Genomic DNA, 15650 nt, shown 5'->3' on the forward strand with positions numbered 1-15650 from the left:
GTAATCAGAGACTAAGTAGATAATTTAAAGAAAAGTATTGCTCTACTACTGATGGTAGCCTTCAAACAGCAGCAGATCATTTACTACTGGACAGATCACATGTACTCAAGAGAGGAAAGACTGTAGGTTTTACAAACAGGTCTTTGCAGTTCTATACACGTCAACAGGAAGTAACCTCACTGGCAGCATCTTCAGGTACGAAAGATATCTTCACTTACTAACATGACCCATCTATAATCATATAATGGCCTCATCACAAACCTACTTCTCAGTCCCAACACCCTTTAGCCAACTCTAAAAATGAACACCGACACACACACACACACACACACACACACACACACACTCCACAACTAGTAATCATGTCATCTTGTTAATTAAGTAATATAAAAATCCTTACCAACAATCCAAGGTTGTCATTTAAGGTCTGAACTAGTAAGAATCCCTGTGTAACCCTAACCACAAATTAGTCATAGGACAATGACTGCAGAAGCTGCCTTTAAGCTGATGGTTATGTTCTCAGACCCTACAGAATATTTTAAGGGTCTGGGGCTGCTGCTGCAGAATCTGTGTAGAAGATGGATGTATATTTCAGGAACTCACCACAACCAGCCGCTATGGTGGATTTGAACACAGAGAGTAAATGCTGGCTTCTGGCCAATCCTTAATATCAGCAACCTAAAGTGTATATAAACTTTAAATCTTCTGGAAAAATATTTCAGAACCAACAGACCACCTCCAAGGTAAGTGTGAGCTCACTAAGACTCCTATGAGGCTCCCAGAAAACGGCATGTGAGCCTGAAGTCCCTTTGTAACCCAGTAACTCAAGGAGCAAGATGCAGGTGTAATTAACCTCCTGCGACAATTAGAAAAAATGAAATTGGAGGTTAGACCCATCCTCAGAGACAGTTCACTGTCAGCCTGCAGATATTTCAATCTATTATATCTGGTACTATGTGACAACTCTCTCTCTCTCTCAAATACATACAGGGAAGGAGAAAAAAATGGACTCAAACAGTACTTCCTGTATTACAGCTACCTTCTTGAAATATTTAAAGTATATAGTAGGCACTCAAACTTTTTTCAATGAATAAAGAAGGGATATAAGCAATATATCCCTTCTGTTGGTAAGCAATAACCAACAGCTCATACATGTAAAACATTTTAAAATGAAAAAAAGCACCCTAAATTTCAATCAAAGGCAGCAAAGTGAACTGAAGATACTCTACACTATTGACACATTTTTCAAATATACACACAAATAACGTTCTTAAAATGATCATCCACATTTATAGGTATGACTGGAAAGATCTGTATATAACAAATGGTTCCTTCCACATTGGATACATTTCATACTTTAGAACAGAAACTCCCACTTTCTTCATCAACTGAACCGTCTACACGATTTTCAAAAGTACTTTTATTGCTAAGTTGAAATGTATTTTCATGTGCTTGCCAAATGTCTTGACACATAAATATAATTAGACAGAAGCTAAGAGAGAGCCATGAACACTGGATAAATCATTTCCTTTTGAATCATTTCCAGTGCAAGTGTCCGGCAAACTGTGCAGAAAGTCAGCAGAGGAAACAGCAGCTCTCGAACATAAGGTCAAGTACTACCTTCAGGTGAACACACTACAACCACCGTTTAAAAGTCACCAAACTTCCACAAAAAATTAAACATAGGATTACCATATGAACAGATATCAAACATATATTTGTATACCAATGTTCACAGCAGCATTATTCACAATAGCCAAAAGGTGGAAACAACCTGTGTCCATTTACAGATGAATGGATAAACAAAATGTGGTATATGCTTACAATGGAATATTACTCAGTCCTAAAAAGGAATGAAATTCTGACACAGGCTAAAACACTGATGAACCTTGAAGACACTATGCTAAGTGAAATAAGTCAGAGACAAATGAACAAATATTATATGATTCCACTTACGTAAGGTGCCTAGAATAATAGTATTCCTAGAGATGGAAAGTGGAATAGTGGTTGCCAGGGGCTGGGGGAAAAGAGGAATGGGGAGTTATTGTTTAATAGCAGTTTCAGTTTGGGAATATAAAAATGTTCTGGAGTTGGACGGTGGTGATGGTTACACAGCAATATGAATGTACTCAATGCCACTGAAGTGTAGACTTAAAAAATGGTTTAAATGGCAAATTTTATGTTATGTGTATTTTACCACAACTTTTTTTTAAGTAACCAAGCAAGAATGATGGTCAAACCTTTGTGGCAAAAACATATCAAGAAAAGTGGTAAGAGTCTGCAACAAGCATGCTTCACTGTCATCCTCCAGAGCCTAGATGACTTGCCTGAATGTCCAGAGCTCAGAATAGGAGGGATGGACATGCCATTTTCATGTTGCTACAGATATATATATATCAATATCATATACTGGTATATATGAATGAGAAGATATATTAGAAGGTGAATTATATTCTGTAGGAGGTTGTTTGCTAAATAATGAATGGGCTCCCCTTCCCAACAATTAAATCAGAAAAATATAAGCTTTACCTTCCAGGCTCCAATGTAAGCAGCAAGACTGAAATAATCAGTTTTACTTCTAACAAAGAAGCACAGTGGCTCCTAAAGAGTGACTTTAAGTTCCCGGTTTTAATATGGTGGCTCTACAATGGAAAGTGCAAGCAGCAATACAATAATAATAATAATAAAAATACAAACTTCTTTCACCACCATTATGAAGTTACTTAACCTTTCTAAGCCTCATCTGAAATATGAGAAAAATGCTTACAACTACCTTATAAGGATTGTTTGAAGATCTAATAAAGTAATATATATAAAACACAGTGAGTTCAGTCCCTAGAATACCTAAATGCTCAACAACAAAATTCCCTCCCCTCCTGCAATTCACTAGTATCTGTAGCTTTTGCTGCTCCTGGATCAGCCTCCACAGGCTATGCTGATGTTGTGGCCATTAAGCTCTGGCTCCTCCCTCAGGCCCCAGCTGTTTCTCTCGGTTCTAGTTGTTTTACTCCTGGTTTCTAAGAGGATCCCGTCTATATTTAGACATAATGCCAGTACCAACTGTGGACTCAACAGGTGCTTGGAGGACACTTGAGCACTCAGCAGTTTTCGACTGTTTTCCAGAGTTAATTGGTTTTGGCTCCACAACTGGCTGTCTTGACTTCTACAAGGAAGAGTGCCACGTATGCACAGTACTTCAGCAGTACACCAGACTGAACAGAAAATTAAGTGTGCTCACAGGACAAACCCTTAGCAAGAAGATGTTTTTGCCTATTATCTGGGCCCCCAAAGATTTGTTAAATCACAGGGGCAATAAACCTTCCATAAACTCTACAGATGTAGCCCATCAACCCAATCTTTGCCTAAATCACTGTATCAAACCCAGGTTTCAACCAATTCATGCTGCTTGTACTTCAACCAAGATCAGGAGGAGAAAGCAGGCAGAACAACAGGAAAGATTTAAAGAAGCCATCAAACAGAGCTGGGTCTGAATTCAGCTTTATTTACTACTAGTTTTGTGACCTTAGTAAGTTATTTAATCTCTTAATTTATAAAATAGGAAATGATAGTGAGGATTAAATTAAATGAGATAATACACACAAAACAATCTTAGCACCTTGCCTAGCCTACCGTAAGAGGTCAATAAAGAGCCTCATTATCACTAATGAGGAAGCTGCACTCACTTCTTGCTTTGTTCAGTTTTTATAACATAGAAGAAAAGTGACATTTAGATCATTATTTTTGGACTTTTATAAAATAGTATAATGCCACTATCCAAGACCTAGCTGAGAAATGTAAACCGAAAACTTCGCAGATATCTTAGATGAGTCAGCAAAACGTTAATGCTCCCCAAAATAAAAAGCTTAATGTGTACTATTTATGAACACATAATGGTAACTACAATTTCAAAATCAGCAATCTTGTACCTAGTACCATTCAAAATTTGGTCTGGAAATCCAAGTATCAAGGAAATGCAAAGATCATAACCCCAAATATACTTTCCCACAATATTTTCAAATCACCTTAATTCAAACTGGAAGGTACAAGGCAGCCTGATAATTTGAAATCAGCATCAAGAATTTCTTGAGGCAGAATCCAAACTCTCCCCCACAAGCATAAAACCAGTAGCAGATGGTACATGCTCATTTCTCAGTGAGAAACTGTAATTCTAACAAAGTACAGATAACTTAGATTTTATCAAGTCTGCTCATCACCTTTTAGTCTAAATGAAAACAAACTCTTGGTTCTCCTCCAAACACTCTAACCTCTGCATTATCAATGACCAAACTCAAAGCAAGATGCCTATTTTTAGTGATCTGTCCTCTCCTGCTTCATTAACCGCAGGTAAATTACATAGAGAGGAAAAATAAATATTACAAGCATGCTTTATCAATGAAATGAACTATAAATGATAACCAATTATTAAAAGAACGGCTTGTACTCGTTGGCAGAGGGACATGCCAGAGAAAGATCCACCTTCTAAAAGAACCCAGTCATCCTGGATGAATTAGGAGAAAAATGCCACTCCAGTCCACCTAACTTATACTCTCTAACTGGATTTATCCTTCTGCTTTAATTCAAGCCCAAACCACATATATTTTATGTCTCTGCCCCACTTTGCTTTATTTTCCGTTCCGTTTCCCGCTCCCCCATTCCAAGAATGACCCCCATCTCTTATTTTTAAATCCCACTTTGCCCCCAAATCCTAAATACGTCGGACACCCACGCAGATGACCTTACGCATCCCCGTTGAATTCCCAGTTCATCGTACTTCTCATACCAAATGATCCATTCTTTCATTCCTTTCGATCTCTCGTTGGTTCTTAAAATCCAGTACCCCACACACGCTCACATCAGAGTCCCCCCTCACTCCATTGTTTCCCTGGCCTATGCCTCCGGAAACCCCCCAACTCGGACCCGTGTGCTTCGGCCCGCCCCACTGACCACAGAAACCTTTCACCATCTGGGCACTCCAGGTTCCAAAGGGTTCACGTCCCCCTCCTCTCCGTACCCCAACCCCCACCAACTGCCCCCTCCCCCTGTGCCTTCCCTCAAGCCCGCTCTCTGCACCTCTGTGCCCCGCTTCATCCCCCACCAACTCCTCCACCCAGCACCCTCAGCCTCACCTACCCCAGGCCCCCGCAGTCGCCGTGTCCCCCAGTTCCGGCTCTGCGTCCGGGACGCTCCCGGGTCTGAGAAGAGGAAAGGAGCTCCTCCGCCGCCTCCTCCTCCTCTTCTAGAGCCGCCGCCGTAGCCGCCGCGCTCCTCCCCCAGCTCTCCCGGAGCCGGACGCCGCCCCGCCCCAACCACCCCTTTCCTCTCTTCCCTCCTCTGCCGGGCGGCGGGCTGGGAATCGCAGCCACGGCTCAGGCCCGGAGGGCCAGCCGATCCACACCGACCTCGCCGGAGCTCGAGCTCTTCGCCCCGCCCTGCAGCCCGCTCGGGCGCGTGCGCGCCAGCCAGCCAGCGCACAGGGCGCGTGCTCGCGCCGGCGCGACCCCGGCGCGCCGAGCTCGAGGCCATTGCAGCCAACGGGCGCGCGAGCAAGGCCTGGGCGCGAGGCGGCCCGCGAGCCGGGGATCTGCGCGCGGAGAGGTGCGGGGCCGGAAGCCGCCTCCAGTCCGTCGGGTTACCGCTCCTATCGTGACCGGGTCCCTTGCACCTCGCACCGCCCGCCAGATCGCGCGCCCGAGTTCAGGGAGCGCAGGCGTCGCCGGGGATTGGGAAGAACGACAAAGGGAAGGGGCTGGAAGAGTGGGTCGGGAACCAACTAGATGGAAGTGGGGACGGGTGGGACACGAGCTCGCGCCCGCGTGCAGAATGGCCAGTGCCCAGAAGGAGCTGGGCGGCGTGGGGTGGGGAGACAGCGCGCGCTAGGAGTGGAGGGCCCCAGCTGGAACTGCCGGAAAGAGCCGAAACTCCCCCGGAGGTTGCCGAAGGCAGACGCCTGGAGGGGAACCTTGCTGAGGGGCTTTTCTCACTAGGTCCCGGTCGGGATTCTGTCTCCCAGGCTGCTGTCCATTTCGGCACTACGACTCCGCCCCGACGACTTAACACCATTTTCCACTTTGCCTCCTTCCCGACCCAAGTTTTACTCCAAAAGTCCATTTCAGAGCCACCAGCTGCGGAAAACGCCCGGACGTCCGGACTTCGCGGCCGCTCAGCCTCCTGGGAATCCATAGAGGCAGATGCGGAGTGGTGGCGGGAGGATGCGCCTCCCAGGCCCGGCACAAGATAAATTCGGGAGTAACTTGAGAGTTCTCAGCCTAGTCCGCCAGGCACACTGCCCAAGTCCATTTCTGCGTCGGTTTTCTGGCATACTAAGTTGTCTGCATCCCCCTACGCGGCTGTGGTCACATTGCCCGAATCTTTCTGTTAAATACTCTTCTGTCTTCGTGGTTAGATTCCCAAGCACCCCGGGCGGGGCCAGAACCATCTCTAATATTTGCGCGCCTTTCCAGCCAGTGTCCTCCATGTATGAAGCACTCACCCCACTGCCAACTGGTCAGCGATCTGTTGGGAGTGGCTAGAGGCTGGGCATTTAGACAATCAGCAGTGAAAAGGTTAATCAGAATCTGTCCCCATGTTCTTGTCTTTTGAAGCCAAAGCATAAGGGGCTCTGGACAGGCACCAACAACAAGCCAGAGAGTATATATGAGTGTGTACAGACACCACAGTCACAATGTAGTTTTGGTTTCCACAGGTTTGTTGTTGGAGTTGCAGTACTAGTACATCTCTACGAAGTCATCTGGTCCTTTGGTTTTTAACCTCGCATGGAGTGGAAGGGTCAAAAATCCTCTGGAGCCCACTGGCCCCTGGTTAATAATGCCTAACCTAATACAACCATATATCATTTACAGATCTAAAGAAACAGAAGACTAGGTCATCCAACTAGTTAGGGCACTACACCATGTGTTGCTTACTATTGAATCTTCTTTCAAAGATTCAAATAGAAGCAAACCATCCAAATACCTGCTCTCTCTTCATTTACTAAATTGACCACCCAGTGAGTGGGAGGCATTGTTCTAGGTGTGGGTCACTTACAAAGAATAAAAGTAGATCATTGGGCTTCCCTGGTGGTACAGTGGTTCAGAATCTGCCTGCCAAGGTAGGGGACACGGGTTCGAGCCCTGGTCCGGGAAGATCCCACATGCCGCGGAGCAACTAAGCCCGTGTGCCACAACTACTGAAGCCCTTGTGCTCCCCAACAAGAGAAGCCACCACAATGAGAAGCCTGCACACCACAACGAAGAGTAGCCCCCGCAACTAGAGAAAGCCCACGTGCAGCAACGAAGACCCAATACAGCCAAAAATAAATAAATAAAATTAAGAAAAAACACAAAACTAGATCATTATCCTCAAGGAGAGTATCCAGTTGTAATGGAGGATAAAAGCTAGTAAATAATTAACTATAACATGTGGTAAGTGCTGAAACAGAAAAGTGCAAAGTAGTATAGGAACATACAGTGTAGGAATGGGATAATATTACCCTGGTTAATAGAAAACTTTATACTAAAGAATGGGGCCTGAACCAATAGGATCCAAGATCTTATTCCATAACTGGTTTCACCTACCAAAAGTCACTTGGGAAACGCCTTCATTAGAGGGCCTGATGCTGCTTGCCAAGCCAATAGTTTCTTCTTTGGGAGGAAAATTAAATCCCCACTTTTGGAAACCTTACAGTCTATTAGGAAAGACATAACGCCTTTCCTAAGAAAGTCCCTGATCTAATGGGAGGGAATTTTTGTATGTGGATATGCCACTCAAACAGAAGGGAGGTGGATAAAGGAACATGCCTAGGTCAGATCTATAAGAGCTGTCAAAACATCACTGGAAATCGAATGAGATGGAATCATATCTCCTCTAAGAGAGAGTTCTGTTGTCGAGAGGAACAGTTTGCTAAGTCCCTGGGCTGACAGTAAGGGTAGACTCTTTTTTTTTTTTTTTTTTTTTTTTTTGCGGTACACAGGCCTCTCACTGTCGTGGCCTCTCCCGTTGTGGAGCACAGGCTCCGGACGCACAGGCTCAGCGGCCATGGCTCACGGGCCCAGCCGCTCCGCGGCATGTGGGATCTTCCCAGACCAGGGCACGAACCCGTGTCCCCTGCATTGGCAGGCGGACGCTCAACCACTGCGCCACCAGGGAAGCCCAAGGGTAGACTCTTCACAAGGATTTTACTCAAGACATAGTGGCCCTCCAAGAAGGGTGGGTCACACAGAGCATATGTTTTGTTGAATGGAATTTGCAAGAGGGGTACTGCAATCACGGTCCACCTTCGCCCTTTCTCCACGCAGCACTCAACCTCTCTAAAAGGACATTGAGCAAATGTTTCAAAAATGCCTTTTTGACCTGAGCTATAAAGATTATTTTTATCATTGTTCTTTATCCTACATACACATTTTCCATTTTATATGCTATACTTCACAATAAAACAAAGTAAGCATTTAAAATAGTGGCAAATTGGGGGCTTCCCTGGTGGCGCAGTGGTTGGGAGTCCGCCTGCCGATGCAGTGGACGCGGGTTCGTGCCCTGGTCCAGGAGGATCCCTTATGCCGCGGAGCGGTTGGGTCCGTGGGCCATGGCCGCTGGGCCTGCGCGTCCGGAGCCTGCGCTCCGCAACGGGAGAGGCCGCGACAGTGAGAGGCCCGCGTACTGCAAAACAAAAAAAAAAATAGTGGCAAATTGTTTTAAAGCTGCCTATAAATTATATTGGAGGAAAAGAAATGCTGTAATAAATTCAACATATAATACTGTGGACTACTCTGAAGAAAACACAAAAACAACCAAATTTTTGAAATGATTAGAGTAACTGCTATGGATTACAACAGAAGACTATTTAGAAATAACATCCATGTGTCTTAGTTTGGCTTAAGGGCATTGATTTATCCCAGGTTACCTAATGACTGAGGCAAAATGAGAACTAAAGGTAAGTCATGACACAGTCGTCACCTTGGCAGATATATTCTGCAGAAATTAACACGACCTAATTTAAAATATTTTCAAATAGATTCTTGAGATCAGAACTTTTATCATGTTTTTCTTTGAGTTGATATTTTGTATCTTAAGTGATGGATTGTCAGATTCCATGTTTTTATTAGGGGGAAAAAAAGAGGCTTAAGTTAAAGTCTCTGTTGACTAAAGGTGAAGCTGCAAACCACAACAAGCATGAAGACCAGCAGAGAATATCTCATAAGGGTGTACTTTTCCCTTTGCTTGGACTACCTCTGATACCTAAGAATATTGATGTTGGCAGTCCACACTGTGTGTCTTAGAAATTTAGTTTCATGGGATGCTGAATAGATGTTATCTGAAAAAACTATTCCAGGTCCAAGTAAGTTTGGGAAATACTGGGTAAAATAAAAATAAATTGGTTTACTTCCCAGAGCATTTAACATGATAATGTGCATTGTTAATATTGAAGGGAGGGACTTCCCTGGTGGCGCAGTGGTTAAGAATCCGCCTGCCAATTCAGTGGACACAGGTTCGATCCCTGGTCCGGGAAGATCCCACATGCCACAGAGCACCTAAGCCTGTGCGCCACAGCTACTGAGCCCAGAGCCACAACTACTGAGCCCACGTGCCGCAACTACTGAAGCCTGCGGGCCTAGGGCCCGTGCTCTGCAACAAGAGAAGCCACCTCAATGAAAAGCCCACACACCGCAACAAAGAGTAGCCCCTGCTCGCTGCAACTAGAGAAAGCCCGCGTGCAGCAACGAAGACCCAACGCAGCAAAAAATAATAATAATTAATTAACTTTAAATTAATTTTAAAAAATATTGAAGGGAATGTAGTATATAGTGTGCAGCTTTCCCCCAAGGAAACTTTTTGTGCAGGATTAATGTTTCTTTGAACAGCCACTTTATAAAGTTCTATTAAAGGGGTTTGATGGGGCTTCCCTGGGGCTTCCCTGGTGGCGCAGTGGTTGAGTCCGCCTGTCGATGCAGAGGACACAGGTTCGTGACCCGGTCTGGGAAGATCCCACATGCCACAGAGCGGCTGGGCCCGTGAGCCATGGCCGCTGAGCCTGTGCGTCCAGAGCCTGTGCTCCACAGCGGGAGAGGCCCCAACAGTGAGAGGCCCGCGTACCGCAAAAAAAAAAAAAAAAAAAAAAAAAAAAGGGGGTTTGATTAGGTTGTAATTTCCCATTTTATAGATAACAAAACTGAGGTTCAAAGACATGGGTAACATACCCAAATTCAGTTGTGCATCAGATGTTTAGAGCTGCAAAAGGCCTTAAATTGTCAAAGGTTGAATTGTTAAATCATGAAATTAGTGGCAATGGCAGAACCAAAACTCAGATTTGAAACACTCAGTTCAGTGAAAGTGCCTTGCAGGTTCATTAAAAACTTGAAATTGAATTTGTTTCTATGTGTGAGATTTATAACTAATACTGCTTTACTGAAAGTTCATGCATGGAATTTCAGCATGCTCTTTCACTTATACAGTCTGTCACCACTTTTTAAAGTGATAATGCCACCCTCTGTAAAATGTTTTATGGTTTAGAAAGTGCCCTCAACACATCTCATTTGAATGTCTCAACAACCCTGTGATGCAAGCATCATTGTCCTCATTTAACAAATGAGGAAACCGAGGCTCTAAATTGTTAAATAGCAGGGGGGTTTTGTTTGGTTGGTTTTTGGAGGAAAGGTTTATTGCAAGGCCAAGCAAAGAAACGGGTGGCTCATGCTCAAAAAACCTGGACTCCCTTAAGTAGCAATTTACCATATTTAGTAAATGTCCTGTTATTTGCATTGAGAGAAGACAGTCCTGCTGTCAAGGGCCTTTAGTATAGTCAAGGAGACAAGACTTAAAAACGTGAGATAGAGAATGATTATATGGCAACATGTAAGAAAATGCTTGATAGAATGGTACAAACTGGACAAGACTCCTGAAGGAATTCAAGGAGGAAAGATTACTGGGGATGGACTTAATCAGCAAAGGCATCACTTAGGGATAAACCTTAAGCTGGATCATAAAAGAAGTGTAAAGATTTGGATTAGCAGAGGGGAAAAAGGATTATAGAAAAGAAGAGTGACATCAGCAAAGACATAAACATGAGAACAAAAAACACACTGCTGGAAAAGAATTAGAGTTTGAAGGGAGATGGGTCTGAAATGATCAGTCTCTTGGCTGTACAAGAAAAATCACCTGCTAAGAGGCAGAGTTCCCAGTCACTTAATATAAAATGAGCGAGTGCTTTCCAACCCAAATTACACAGAAAAGCAGTAAACTTACACTCTCTGTTGTGGACCCCAGGAATGAAAACGAGAAAGTAGCAACAGAAGCCAAGTCCAAACTGGTGGTTATGGGTAGGAAGGAGAGGTGGGGGAGTAACATGAGCCTCACTGGCCCTCAGATCTGTGATTGGGAAATATATGAATAGAAGACATCTATATTTCCTCTGTACCCTCCCCATTCCTTTCCTGATACTAAATCATTTGAAAGGTGCCTGACCTCCTGATGGTAAGGAAAATGCCCCTTTAAGTGATGCTTGGAAGCCAGGCTCTCATGCTAATTTAGTCACTGCGCAGCAGAGAATGTTCCCCACAACCTTTCTTAGCCCAGAAATGGACCTAAGGTCTGGCCAGAATGGGTTAAAATCATTCCCTTCCAACTTTCCCACACAGGGCACTTCTCTATTCTATTGAAACTTATCACTGAGGTTTAAATCTAGAAAATCCAAGGTCTTGCTGAAAGTTATAATAGTTTGCAAGTAAGCAGATGGATGAGAGGTGGAGAGAAAGAAGAGAATTGGGAAGAAAAGGAAAAGGAAAATGAAGAAAGCAACAAACTATTGAAATGAAACCTCGGGACTTCCCTGGTGGTCCAGTGGTAAAGAATCCACCTTCCAATGCAGGGGACGCGGGTTCGATCACTGGTCAGGGAACTAAGATCGCACATGCCCCGGGGCAACTAAGCTCTCGTGCCTCAACGAGAGAGCCTGCGTGCCGCAAACTACAGAGCCCACGCGACCTGAAGCCTGCGTGCCACAACTAGAGAGAGAAAATCCACATGCCACAACTAGAGAAAAGCCTGAGCACCACAACGAAGAGACCACGTGCCGCAAGGAAAAATCCTGCATGCCTCAAGGAAGATCCCACGTGCTGCAACTAAGACCCGATGCAGCCAAAAAAGTAAGGAAAATAAATAAATAAATATTAACAAAAAAAATTGACCTTGACTAAAGTCATTAAAAAAAAAAGGGGGGGGACCTCCCTGGTGGTCCAGTGGTTAAGAATCTGCCTACCAATGCAGGGGACGCAGATTCTATCCCTGGTCTGGGAACTAAGATCCCACACGCCGTGGGGCAACGAAGCCTGTAATGCTCTAGAGCCTGCGTGCCACAACTAGAGAGAAGCCTGTGCGCAGCAACGAAGATCCCACGTGCTGCACCTAAGACCGACACAGCCAAAGAAGGAAAGAAATGAAACCGCATTTAGCTGGAACCCTATGTAAATATTCTGCATTTGTTGTTCAAAACCCATCTTAGCAAAACAAACAAACAAAACCAGTTAGTTGAACAAGTTTCAATCCCTTGGAATGACTAAGAGAAAAAGATGGCAAGGAACATGAAGAGAAACCAAAAAAGCAGCTTCTCAGGGTGTGAACTGGCATGAAATTTGTGTTTAAGCAAAGCTCTAACATGAGATTTCACCAGAGTTTCTGGGGAGATCAAATGACATCTAGAAAACATACTTCATTTGGAGTTTGACCTGAATAACACCCAAAGACAACTTCACAGTTTCTCTCACCTTCCCAACAAAAGGAAGGGACTGAACTCTGGTAATGAACCAACTAAGGAGGTACCACTACCAGATTCTAAAAAAAAGTGGACATATTTTACCCTTGTGACAGCCTTCAGGCGCCACCTGCAGTTCTCAGCTAAGACTGCAGTAAACCTAGACCTCCTGCTAGCTTGTTAGGACCACCCACTGCTAAAGAAAAAAGAAAACAAAGAAAGAAAGAAAGAAATTCCATCCAGGGAGTCCTCAAAAGCCTCCTAGGTCCTAGAGTAGGTGCAAACGCAGCTTGAAGACACAGAGCCTAGGAAAAGACCTAAGGGCCTTAGTTGGCTATAAGCTCCATGAGCAAACCACCCCCTCAAAAAACAAGCTAAGAAATTCTTAGACTGCTTGATTTAAAGGATGATATATTGTCCAGACCTTGAGAACTTAATAGCTCCACAGTACCCTGTTCTGTCTGAACACATCTGAGAATTGCATTTAGTTCTGGGCACCACAATTTAAGAGCAATATTGACAACAGTCATAAAAATGTTCATACCCTTTGACCCAGTAATCCCACGCATGGGAATTTATTCTGAAATAATTCAAGAGACTAGATGAATTAGAAGCATGAAAATATCGATGCAGCATTCTTTATAACAACAAATATATATATGTGGGTGTGTGTGTATATTTGTGTGTATATATAGCTTAAATGTCTCCCAAGAAGGTAATATTATACAGCATTTCAGTATAATTATGTTATTTGAAAAAAATTAAAAATATTTAATAATAATGCGTACTACAACATGGATGAATCCTGAAAATATTATGCTAAGTGAAAGAAGCCAGACAGAAAAGCAGACATTTATGATTCCATTTATATAAAATGTCTAGAATAGACAAATCTATAGAGACAGAAAGTAGATTCATAGTTGCCAGGGGATGGGGGCAAGGAGAGAATGGAGAATGATTGTCCCTATGTATGGGGTTTCTTTCTGGGGTGGTAAAAATATTCTGCAGTTAAGGTTGATGGTTGTACAACCTCATGAATATACTAAAAACCACTTAACTTTTTACTTTCAAAGGGTAAATTTTACGTGATGTGAATTATATCTCAGTAAAATATATATATATGTATATATATATGAAGTCTTCCTAGTAATATATATAAATGCTTATGATGCTTATGATTCAGGGAGGAGAAAAAACTATAAAATTATATTCCTGATATGATATGTACATTTATGGATGAGGACTAAAAGACATCATGAATAAATGAAAACTGAAAGTTTGATACAGGTGAATTTTTGATAGGGGGGTGGCCATTATATTGTTCTTTGAGCAATTAAATATTTTATTTTCTTCCCAAGACAGTGTCCACAAGAGGGCAGAGAGATGAAAAACCAAACCATTTCTCACAAGCTTCAGTCGAACAGTTAGAAACCCAGAATCCAGTGTGGAAAGCAATCTTAAAGGTCATCTAAGTCCAATTTCCTCACCTTACAAGGAAAAAACTGAGGCCCAGAGTGGTGAAGTGGCTCCTCGAAGTCAGCAGGCTGTTCACGCAAGAGGCAGAAGCAAACCCCCCCCACCCCCGTCACTTCTCCACCCATCCTCTTTCTACCAAATTACAGTGCTTCCTTAAACAAGGCAATGTTTAATCTAGAAAAGGAAAGCTTTAGAAGGATATGAGGTGAAGGGCAGGTTCTTATCAAGAATGGGTTTTTTGTTGGTTTTTGTTCTTTGCAGCAAGACGTGGCAGATCTAGGGAATTCCCTGGCGGTCCAGTGGTTAGGACTCGGCACTTTCACTGCCATGGGCCCTGGTTCGATCCCTTGTCGGGGAACTAAGATTCAGTAAGCGGCGTGACGTAGCCAAAATAATAATAATAAGAGAGAGAGAGACGGCAGATCTAGAAAGAAATTTCAGGGAAGCAAATTTCAGTCTAATAAAAGAACAACAGTTAAGGATGTCCAAAAGGTGGGACAGGTAGAGGATTTCCAATTAAATCAAAAGCCAGAATTGGTCATCTCTGAGGCAGGCTATTCTCAAGATCCTGCTATGGATAGGTACTTGGGGTAGAGGCCTTCTCAGTTCCCTTCCAACTCTTTAAAGGGTCTATACACTTTTTATTCGTGGGAGTGGGAGAGTACAGCATCATTGGATTTCATTACCTCAACCCAGGTAGAGAATAAGGAAGACCTCTCACTTGCTAATATCTTAGTTCGTTTTTTAAAAATAATTATATTATAGTGAATTTCTGCTTTCAGCTGATTTTCACTATGTCAGGTCCTTTAGGAAGCACATTCCCAGAAAAGTCTTAGTGATTATAATATTCTAGGGCTGGTAGCAAAGCAGAATTTCCTTCCAAAAGTTCTAAATTCATATGATTTGTGCCATTTCTTTGTTTTCAAAAAATGGCTGGGCTACACCACTGGCTATTAGATGTCCTCTGGGGGTGGGTAGGTAGCCTAATCCTGGGAAGCACTCAATTTCAGTACCTGCTCACAGGCCAGGACAAGAGGGAAGATGAAATCCAAAGATGGTTTAATCAAACAGTCTTTCCTACTAAGAGGTAAACATTCTTTAACCTCTTTCTCACTTCTTACGTAGTAACCCAGCCCACACCCACAAACTCTCTCCTATGGAAAGCTTCATACCAATCCACACTGAAGTGACCAATGGGGGTAAGAGTTGGGCAGCAGACCTATGCTGCAGTGTTTCATAAACGATAAATACCCCTGCTTTTCGGCATAGAAGGACTGAGACTCCAGATGTCAGGGAACAGCCTCCCTAATTGAAATGAATCTGTCAAAGGATGACAAGAATTCTGCAAGAGAATCTGCAGGTAAAAAGGGCCATCTTACAAGGAGTTCCCCATCTCCTTCCCATTAAATTCATCTTACCCTCAGAGTTGCTGCAT

At 43.4% G+C, this 15650-nt stretch overlaps 1 protein-coding gene across 2 annotated transcripts in view; it reads right to left on the minus strand.

Moving 5' to 3' along the window:
* SPATS2 (spermatogenesis associated serine rich 2) overlaps positions 1–5432 on the minus strand; it is a 138935-nt gene extending 133503 nt beyond the window's left edge. For both annotated transcript variants that reach the window (XR_009565512.2, XM_030835165.2), the window contains exon 1: positions 5131–5432. The gene's annotated coding sequence lies outside the window, so the exon portion shown is untranslated. The remainder of the gene's footprint in view (positions 1–5130) is intronic.
* Between the last annotated feature and the right edge of the window lie 10218 nt (positions 5433–15650).

The sequence above is a fragment of the Globicephala melas genome, chromosome 10, assembly GCF_963455315.2.
Source record: "Globicephala melas chromosome 10, mGloMel1.2, whole genome shotgun sequence".
Classification (NCBI taxonomy): Eukaryota; Metazoa; Chordata; class Mammalia; order Artiodactyla; family Delphinidae; genus Globicephala; species Globicephala melas.